Genomic DNA, 8465 nt, shown 5'->3' with positions numbered 1-8465 from the left:
ACGTGGGCCATCCAGCCCTCCTCTTCCTCCCATGGCTGCTTACACCCAGGAGCCCTGGAAGCAGAGCTGCTGCCCTTGCCCCAGGCTCACTCTGACCCCATGCACCCAACAGTCCTCACACGGGAGTCAGTGGTGAAACACCCTTTGGTTGGGCTCGGCCGGGATTCCCACCAGGGTCATCCCCACAGCCCCAGGGGCTGCTCACCATCACCCCGTGGGGTGTGGGGACTTGCTGGCCCCTGCTCTCCGTGGCCACAGCCCACGAAAAAGCAGGGCAGCACCACTGCTCCGTGGGCATGGATGCTCATCCGGGCAGGGCTGCAGAAGGCATGTGCTTTCTCCAAGCAGGTACAGCCTTCAGGAGAGGCATAATGTATCTGTGCTCCCCAAAAAGCGCTCTGCACAGCCTGCTGGGGCAGGAGGCTCCAGGGTTTCCTTTGGCACCTGATTTCTCCTCCCTTGAAGGCACTTAAAACTCTTTGAGGACTTCGGTGTTGGTGGTTGAAGTTCTCGGTTTATCCTCCCAGCCGGCTTGTCCCTCTTGTTTCAGCTCTGCCAGCCAGGACTGCTGGCAAGGAGGGATGGCTCCCAGCCGGTGTCCCAGTACACGTCTGTGTCCCGCTGGGGCAGATCAGACACCGGGACAGGACCACCACATACCCCAGGGGCTGCCGCTGAGGAGAGGAGCTCTCCCCCTTTGGCTGGGGGGTGTCCTGACATCCTGGCCGAAGAACTGGAGCTCGCCGCTCTGCACCTTCACTAAGGCTGCTGCCTGGAAGATGTTTTCCTGACTTCTGCTTGTGTCACCCCAAAAGCCAAAGCAAGAATTTCTCTCTTCTTCCTCTCCCTCTGCCTGGCACAGCCGGCTGGAAACCCTCACACGTGGGTTCAGCTGTCCCCGGGACACCAGGGCTGGGTCTCCTGGAGCTGGGGTGCCAAGCGTGATGGTGGAGGCACCATGGGGCTGCATGGAGATGCTGCTTGTCCTGCCCTGCAGCTCGGGGCAGGGCTCAGCACAGACGCTGCCGCGGGCACAGTTTGGGAGAGGGCTGCAAAATGGGGGGCTGCTGTGCCATCCCCACAGGGATGCTGCTGGGTTGGCTCTTCTGGCTGTGCCTTTCCACGCCCCGCTTGCTGCGCGAGCAGCTCGCTGGGGAAAAGAGGCCCTTCGCAGAGAGGGCTGGCGACATCGCCTCCAGCCTGTGTGCAAGCTTTGCACAGCGCCTGGCACTGCGGTAACTCTTCTCTCTGCATTGAACCAAAACCGGGTACCAAAGGCAGCCGGAGGCGTCCCCAGGTGCAGGGGGGACAACCCCGGCTGGGGCACGCAGCCTGCCAAGCCGTGCCCAACGCCTGCTGCAGTGGGTTTTTGGGGAGAAGCAATGCTGCCCAGGGGGTTTGGACACAGAGCTGCTCCCAGATGCACATTTAAATCCCCACACACATCCACGTGCCTTTTTATCTCCTTTTTCTGTTTGCTTTATAATTTAAATGTATGACTGGATGGGGCAGACCCAGGATGCTGGTGGGATCCTTTGCGAGTCACCCTGTGCAGATTTGGGGGTGGGCTCTGCTGCGCTTCTTGAGGTGCCCTGGGCCTGGCTGCTGAGACGTGCCGTGTAAATGCCATCCCCAGGGTGCCCGTGCGGAGGGACCCGGGCCCTGCAACCTGGTGGCGTCTGTGAAATATGTAAAAAGAAAAGCCAGCGAATGTTATGGACCATAGTGTAACATATATATGTACGTTTGGCGGTTTTATTATTATTTTATTATTACTATTTTTAATAATAAGTACCAACCACCTAATTCTGCGTCTTCTTTGCGTGCATACGCAGTTTGCGTGTGGGCTGGGACGCCGGGGGGCTTTGCCAAGGGGTTTCTCTGTCCCATCACCCCCAGGGTCGGGGCTGTGCTGACCCACAGGGGTTCACGAGCACTGCAGGAGCTTCCCCCCAGCTTTGTATCCGGACGTGAGTGGGCTCAGGACGTGCCACGGGGCCGGCTCTGAGCATCCCCAGGTGCACCAGGGACCGATGGCTCACGGCCCATCGTGGTCACCAGGCTTGGCTCTGCGGTTGTTCGCAGATGGCAGACCCCAGAGAGCTCTGCCACCTCTCCAAGACTGGGTCACCAGCCTCCAGCCGGCTTCTCTGGACTCACTGGACTCATTGGGCAAGGGGGGGCTCTCCCCAAGCCCCCACCCACCTCCACTTGTCTGGCAGCTCAAGCACCTGGAGTTACCCAAAACCTGCAGGGCTTCACAGCCACGGAGGTTAAATAGCTGGGAAAACTCTTCCCGTCATGAGTCTCCAAGGCCTGTAACTGAAAAAAAGAGAAACATTAATGATATTACTTGCTGTTTATGTTATTGAGGTATTGGTTTTGTATACTCATTAATGGCTTATGTAATTATTTCATTGCTGTTCATAACACTAACATTTAAACAAAGTCACAGTTAAAAGGAAGAGCAATCAAGCCAAATTTCCAGTAGGCTTAACTGCTTTCAAAGCTAATTTAAGGGGGAAAAAAAAAAGGATAATTAGCAGTCAAGCAAGGAGTTGCCTTCGGGCCCACGCTGATGCGACGGGAGGCTGGTTGGCACAAGCCCTGGCAGGCTGAAGCTGTGCTGGGGCACATCCACATCAGCCCATGCCCACCCAGCCCCGGCCACCCCCGTGGTGGTGGAGAGCGCTCGTCACCGCGGGGGGCTGCCAGAGCCCGTGGGTGACGCCAGGGCGGGGGGACGTGGGTGGCAGCAGGGGATGCCACGCAGTCCTGGTGCTCGCGGCCAGCAGCCGTAGGCTTTGCAAGGGCAAGAGATGCTGCAGCGCAACCCCACCTTGCCGTGAAGGCGTACGTTTTCCAAAACAGCTCTTCAATGAAAAGAAATATTAATTCAGCAAAGGATCAGAAAAGGCTTCGGCACGCTCCAGTGCACTCCCGTTTCCTAGAGCGCAGATCTCGCCCGCTCCGCGCAGCAGCTGGCTGAGCTCAGGCGTGCGCCGAGAAACGCCGTGCCAGGACCAGCTGCTCCAGGCGGCCGGTGCCTCGTCCCCACGCGGGAAGGGGCAAATGACCACGCACGTTTTGCATCACTGCTTTTTTTAACAGGCCTTTTCCTGGTATTCAGCTGGGGCAAAATGTTTGAGATTCAAAGGCAGCTGAAAGAGAGGCCAAGTTTTGATGTTCCCCCCGGCTTTGGGACTGAATTTTACAGCTGGTTGAAATTTTTCTCATTTCAAAATGCCAATGGACATTTTTCATGGAAACCCGGAATTTGGCCAAGGAAAGAAGCAAAATCTGAGAACACTACAGAAAACTCAATGCTCTTTTTCCGTGTTGTCCAGCCAGCTCCGCTCACAGAAGCTCAGACATCTGAACCCCAACCTTAGTGGACAGACAGACGGGTGGATGGGCAGACGGATGGATGTATACACAGATTATTTCCCATCACTTTGCTCTTGGCAACTAAAGACCATATAAACAAAAATAGACCTGAATCCCACAGCAAAACACCTCCGTAAGATGCAGCACAGTCAAGCAAAGAGCATTTTGCTTGGCCAGTGGGACACAGCTCTGGGAACACGCTGCCTGCTGAGGAGCTGTGTCTCTAAGTAGGGACACAGTCGTGGTTTAACCCCAGCCGGCAGCTCAGCCCCACGCAGCCGCTCGCTCATTCCTCCCCGGTGCGATGGGGAGAGAATCGGAAGGGTAAAAGTGAGAAAACTCGTGGGTTGAGATAAAGACAGTTTAATAGGTAAAGCAAAAGCCGCTCACACAAGCAAAGCAAAACAAGGAATCCATTCCCTCCTTCCCGTCGGCAGGCAGGTGCTCAGCCATCCCCAGGACAGCAGGGCTCCATCCCGCGTAACGGTTACCGGGGAAGACAAACGCCATCGCTCCAAACGTCCCCCCATCTTCCTCCTTCTTCCCCCAGCTTTATACGCTGAGCATGGCATCCTATGGTGTGGGATATCCCTGGGGTCACTGGGGGCAGCTGTCCCGGCCGTGTCCATCCCAGCTCCTCGTGCCCCCAGCCTGCTCGCTGGTGCGGCGGGGTGAGGAGCAGAAAAGGCCTTGACTCTGTGTAAGCGCTGCTCAGCAATAACGAAACCATCCCTGTGTTATCAGCACTGTTTTCAGCACAAATCCAAAACATCGCCCCAAACTGGCTACTATGAAGACAATTAACTCTATCCCAGCCAAAAGTAGCACACCCACTTAAAGAGGCAAGACTTACTTGCTTGGCCCCTTGTCATGGCCTGACGTGATCTCCTTGCTCCCTTGGTGCTCTCTGGTACACAGAGCCCCCTCTCTGCACCCTGTGAGGCAGATCGACGTGGGTCTTAGCAGCGACTCCAGCTGTCGGAGAGGAGTGATGGTGGCCCTGCCAGCCCACCCTTTCCATACTTCTGTGGTTAATAGCATGGAAGAGCGGTGCTTTGTCTCCTGTGGACATGGTGTACTAGGGAACGGTGGCCTGCTGCCATCCCTCAGGTGTGGTGACCTGTCCAACCACTCCGCTCAGTGCGGTGTCCCCTGTCCTGGCAGCCCTCAGGGACCGGCAGGCAAGGCAGCGTTGTCCTCAACAGTGGCCAGAGCCCCACGGCCAGGACCTGCTGCCGAGGAGAACGGCTCTGTGATCCCCCAGGGCCCAAAAAATCCCTCTCTCATCTGCCTTCCCCAACGTGATGAAAAGATTTCAGCTGATCTTCCCGCAGCCCTTCTGCAGTGAGACTGGAGCGCACCAGCTCCCAGCAAAGCCCGCACAGGCTCTGCCGTGCCCTTGGTGCTGCAGCACTCATCCGCCACCCCTTACCCAAGCGTGGCGTTTTACTCGGCACTTTACAACCCTCACAAGCCTCGTTAACCTCCCAAATTTTGCTTCCTAAGCAAACCTCAGCCTCCACATTTCCCAGCCCTTCTCCTGCCCTCCCAGCCCCAACCAAAGCCCTTCCACCCACCCAAGCTCCTGCCAGAGGGGCTGTCGGACCAGGGCAGGAGGAGCTTTTCCCACTCATGACCATGTCAGCCAAGTGTGCAGGGGCTTTAACTGCTCCAGCCGCTCTCATCCTTGCAAAATGATGAGAAATGTGCTGTTCTTCAAAATGCCAAGTGTATTTTTACAAGCCTGGGGGGCATTTATTACGTCAGAGTTAATCACCATGTCATGCATTCGTTTGTTCATTTATTCCTTCATTCAGTCTATCTGTCTCCCTGTTCATCGTTATTAGGGCACAATTCACTGGTTAAACACATGCTCCCCATGTGTGCAGCATACCCAGCACCCGTGTAGGGCTCAGGGGCATGGGGAGGCAGGGGCTCAGTTCAGCATAGCCCAGGGAGCGGGGAGGCAGCTTCCCACGTCGGCCGTGCGGGGGGAACATCAGGAAACCATTAATCGATGGGCTGGCCCGCGCCGTGTTTTCCTAAGGAAGAGCCGAAGACGGGGAACGGCTGGGGTCAGCAGGGCACCATCTGGAGAAACCCATCGGCTCCCTCCTGCCGGGGTTTTCCCACCTCAGGGGCAATGGAGATGATGAGGCAAAAGAGAAGAGCAATCCCCACCAGCCCCCCGGGGATGGAGGGACCCTGCTGCACCCCATGACCTGCATCCATGCTGCGTCGGCCCCCAGGCATCGCTGCGATGTTGCGCCAGGAGGTTTGCCGGTGGCGCAGGGGCCCTGGCACAAAACGAGCATCCCACCCAGCGATGCCGCTGCCCCGGCACAGCCGTGCTGGTCCCCCCGTGACTTGGGCTCAGCATCGCTGCGCCTCCTTCCAGGCTTTCATGGCTCAGCTGCCACCACAACCTCATGCCCCCATTTCATCCTCTGCCATTCATGTCCTCAGCCCGCGAGGCACAGGTCCCAGTGGGATTGCATCCCAGAGGGATGCTATGTCTCCGTTAAGTCAATAACAGGCTGGGACCCTCTGCATGGGGCAAGATCAGGCCCTCACTGCTGAGCCACCAGCCAGCACCCGTTGATATGAGTCCTCTATTTACACAGCCACTGCGAGACTCAAATAAACAGCCGATGTTGTCATCTTGGACAGGACACACTACCCCAAAAGCTTGGAGAATGGGCCTCTCCGCTGTCAAAATAAACACAACCCACCGCTTCCCCCTCGGCACAGCCAAGCGATGGGAAATCATCAGCTTTTTTTATTGGGAGGAGCAGGGAGAGGTGGCACTCCCAGAAGACGGCTGCTGCTGGGGGAGTTCGGAGCAGGGACTGCCCGTTGGAGAGCTGGCAGCAGCCCGCGCCGGTGCAGGCAGCCACCAGCTGACCTTGTCGCAGCGGGGACCACGGTCCTGCTCACAGTGCAGGGAGAGAGGGGATGCAGAGCGGACCCAGCTCAGCACATCCAAGGGGTCCGGAGGCACCAGAGTCAGGTCTCCCCCCAGCACCAGCATCCCCACAGACCTCTGAAGCAGCAGTGTAAAGCCAGGTGCTGCATCCTGCCTGTGCCCTGCCAGACAGATGACAGCAGGAGCAAAGCTTCTCCAATGCTTGCAGCTCCGGGGCTGTGCGATGGGTCACTAACCCGATCTCATGGCCATTTGAGGCTTTTGGTATGTGGTGACTCTTAAGTGTCCCTTCCCAGTGCTGCTGGCTGCCCACGCTGTGATCCCTGCGGCCCCGGGGCCCAGCTGGGACGAGGTCGGTGCTGCTCAGGTCGGTGCCCCGGGAGCCCTCGGTGCTCTCCACGCCGTGACAGCGAGGGTTTGCTCATCTATCAGGAAGCCCAGCAGAGCCCGGCAGGCTCTGGCTTGTGCCTTGAGCCAGAAATTGGGGTGGCTTTGGCCAGCCCACCCCTACGGAGCTTCATACTGCCCCTTTTCCAGCAAAACCGGAGAGTGCCTGGAGCTGGGAGCGAGGCGGGGTGGCCAGTGGGGTGGCCAGGGGGTGCTGTCCCCATCACCAGCAAGGCTCAGCTGCTCAGCAGCAGCCCCGTGGGTGCTGGACCCCACCTCCATCCCCATCCCTCGCTCCAGCGCTCAGCTCCTCACCTTCAAGAGCGATCCCTTTCCGGCAACCTGCCAGCTCGCATGGGGAAATTCCCAGTCTCGTCCGTTATGCAAAATTAGCTCTCAGGGAGCGCCTGGTAAAATCGCAGAGCCTTCGTCTGCTCTGGGCGCTTTCAGACTTTTCCCTGGCATCCAGCGGGATGGCCATAAATCTCCGCTACTGCCTCCGAGTCGAACATTTCCTCCGAGCCCCATTATTAATTTTCTGAAAGATCCCATAAACCCCCAGATGGAAAAATACGGAGATATTTGCACATGTGCCGTAAAACACATTGCCCATCTATTTCAAATGGATGTGGCAATATATAAAACATACTTAGGGCATGAGCCAGGTTTCACGGTATTTAAACAAGGCAGCATGATGTAATTGGAATTTACAGTATAGGAGCAGATTGAAGCTGGGACTTGGTTGCGTACCATATATCTTCGATCTCCTGAAGATTTGGCCTGCTTTATAATGCCAAATGCCTTTTGTACTTGTCACCTATATTTTAAGTGGATGAACAGCTCCTTTCGTGAAATATAACGGTTGGAAAATATATATTTTTTCCATCTGAATTTTGCAGCATCTCTGGAGAGGAGAAATCTGCCCTGTCCCACTGCAAACAGCGTGTATTTCCAGGGATGCAGGTGTCTCAGAGCTTCACTTCCCTCGTCCCCCTGCCCGGATGGCTCCTGTCCCCAGGCAGTGCGGTGCCACAGCCTCTCCTGCCCACGGCCTCGCACCCACCGCAGGCTCTGCGGTGTGGGGTGGGGGTGAGGACCTGCTGCCCACAGCCGCTGTTCCCCGGGGCAGGAGAGGGTGGTGAGCCCCCACTGCTGCTCCCTGATGCTGGGAAGAGCAGTCGACACTCCAGGCACTGCTCACAGGAGTGTGGGCAGGAGGTGCTCCGGGCAGAGAGCAGCCCCTGGAAGAGGTGTTATCATCAGGTCCCCAAAAAAGATGCTCTGGCAAAGCCTGTCAGCTGTGCCCCCACCTCCCTGCAGCCCCTTAAATCCAGCACTGGGGGGAGCAGGGGACGATGGGAGGGTGATGGGAGACCAGGGATGCTCAGAGGCCACAAACAACAGGGCTGTCCCCAAGCCATCCCCATCACCTGTGCAAGCACCCCTCTGCCACCTCTCCCCACAACAGGGCGGGCAGACGGGCACGGCAAAGCTGGGGAATTTTTGGCTCTGGTAGCCCGGTTCCTCCCAGCAAGGTCCTGGTTTCTCATCCCCTCCCCATGCTGGAACATAAAAATTGAAACTTTGCTCATAGATGAGCTGGTGGCTCCATCCAAGCCAGCCCCAAGGGTGGGCTGCGGGCGCAGGGCTGACAGCACCCAGGTCCCCAGCCCGCGAGTGCCAGGGTGCTGTGGGGGCTCTGGGGTGGCTGTGGGCACTCAGCGCGGTGCTGGGGAGCCCACCTGCAAGCCTGGGGCAGTGAGGA

Source organism: Platalea leucorodia (genome assembly GCF_965183815.1).
Source record: "Platalea leucorodia genome assembly, chromosome: 5".
In the NCBI taxonomy this organism is placed as follows: Eukaryota; Metazoa; Chordata; class Aves; order Pelecaniformes; family Threskiornithidae; genus Platalea; species Platalea leucorodia.
Note: the sequence above shows the minus strand (reverse complement) of the source record.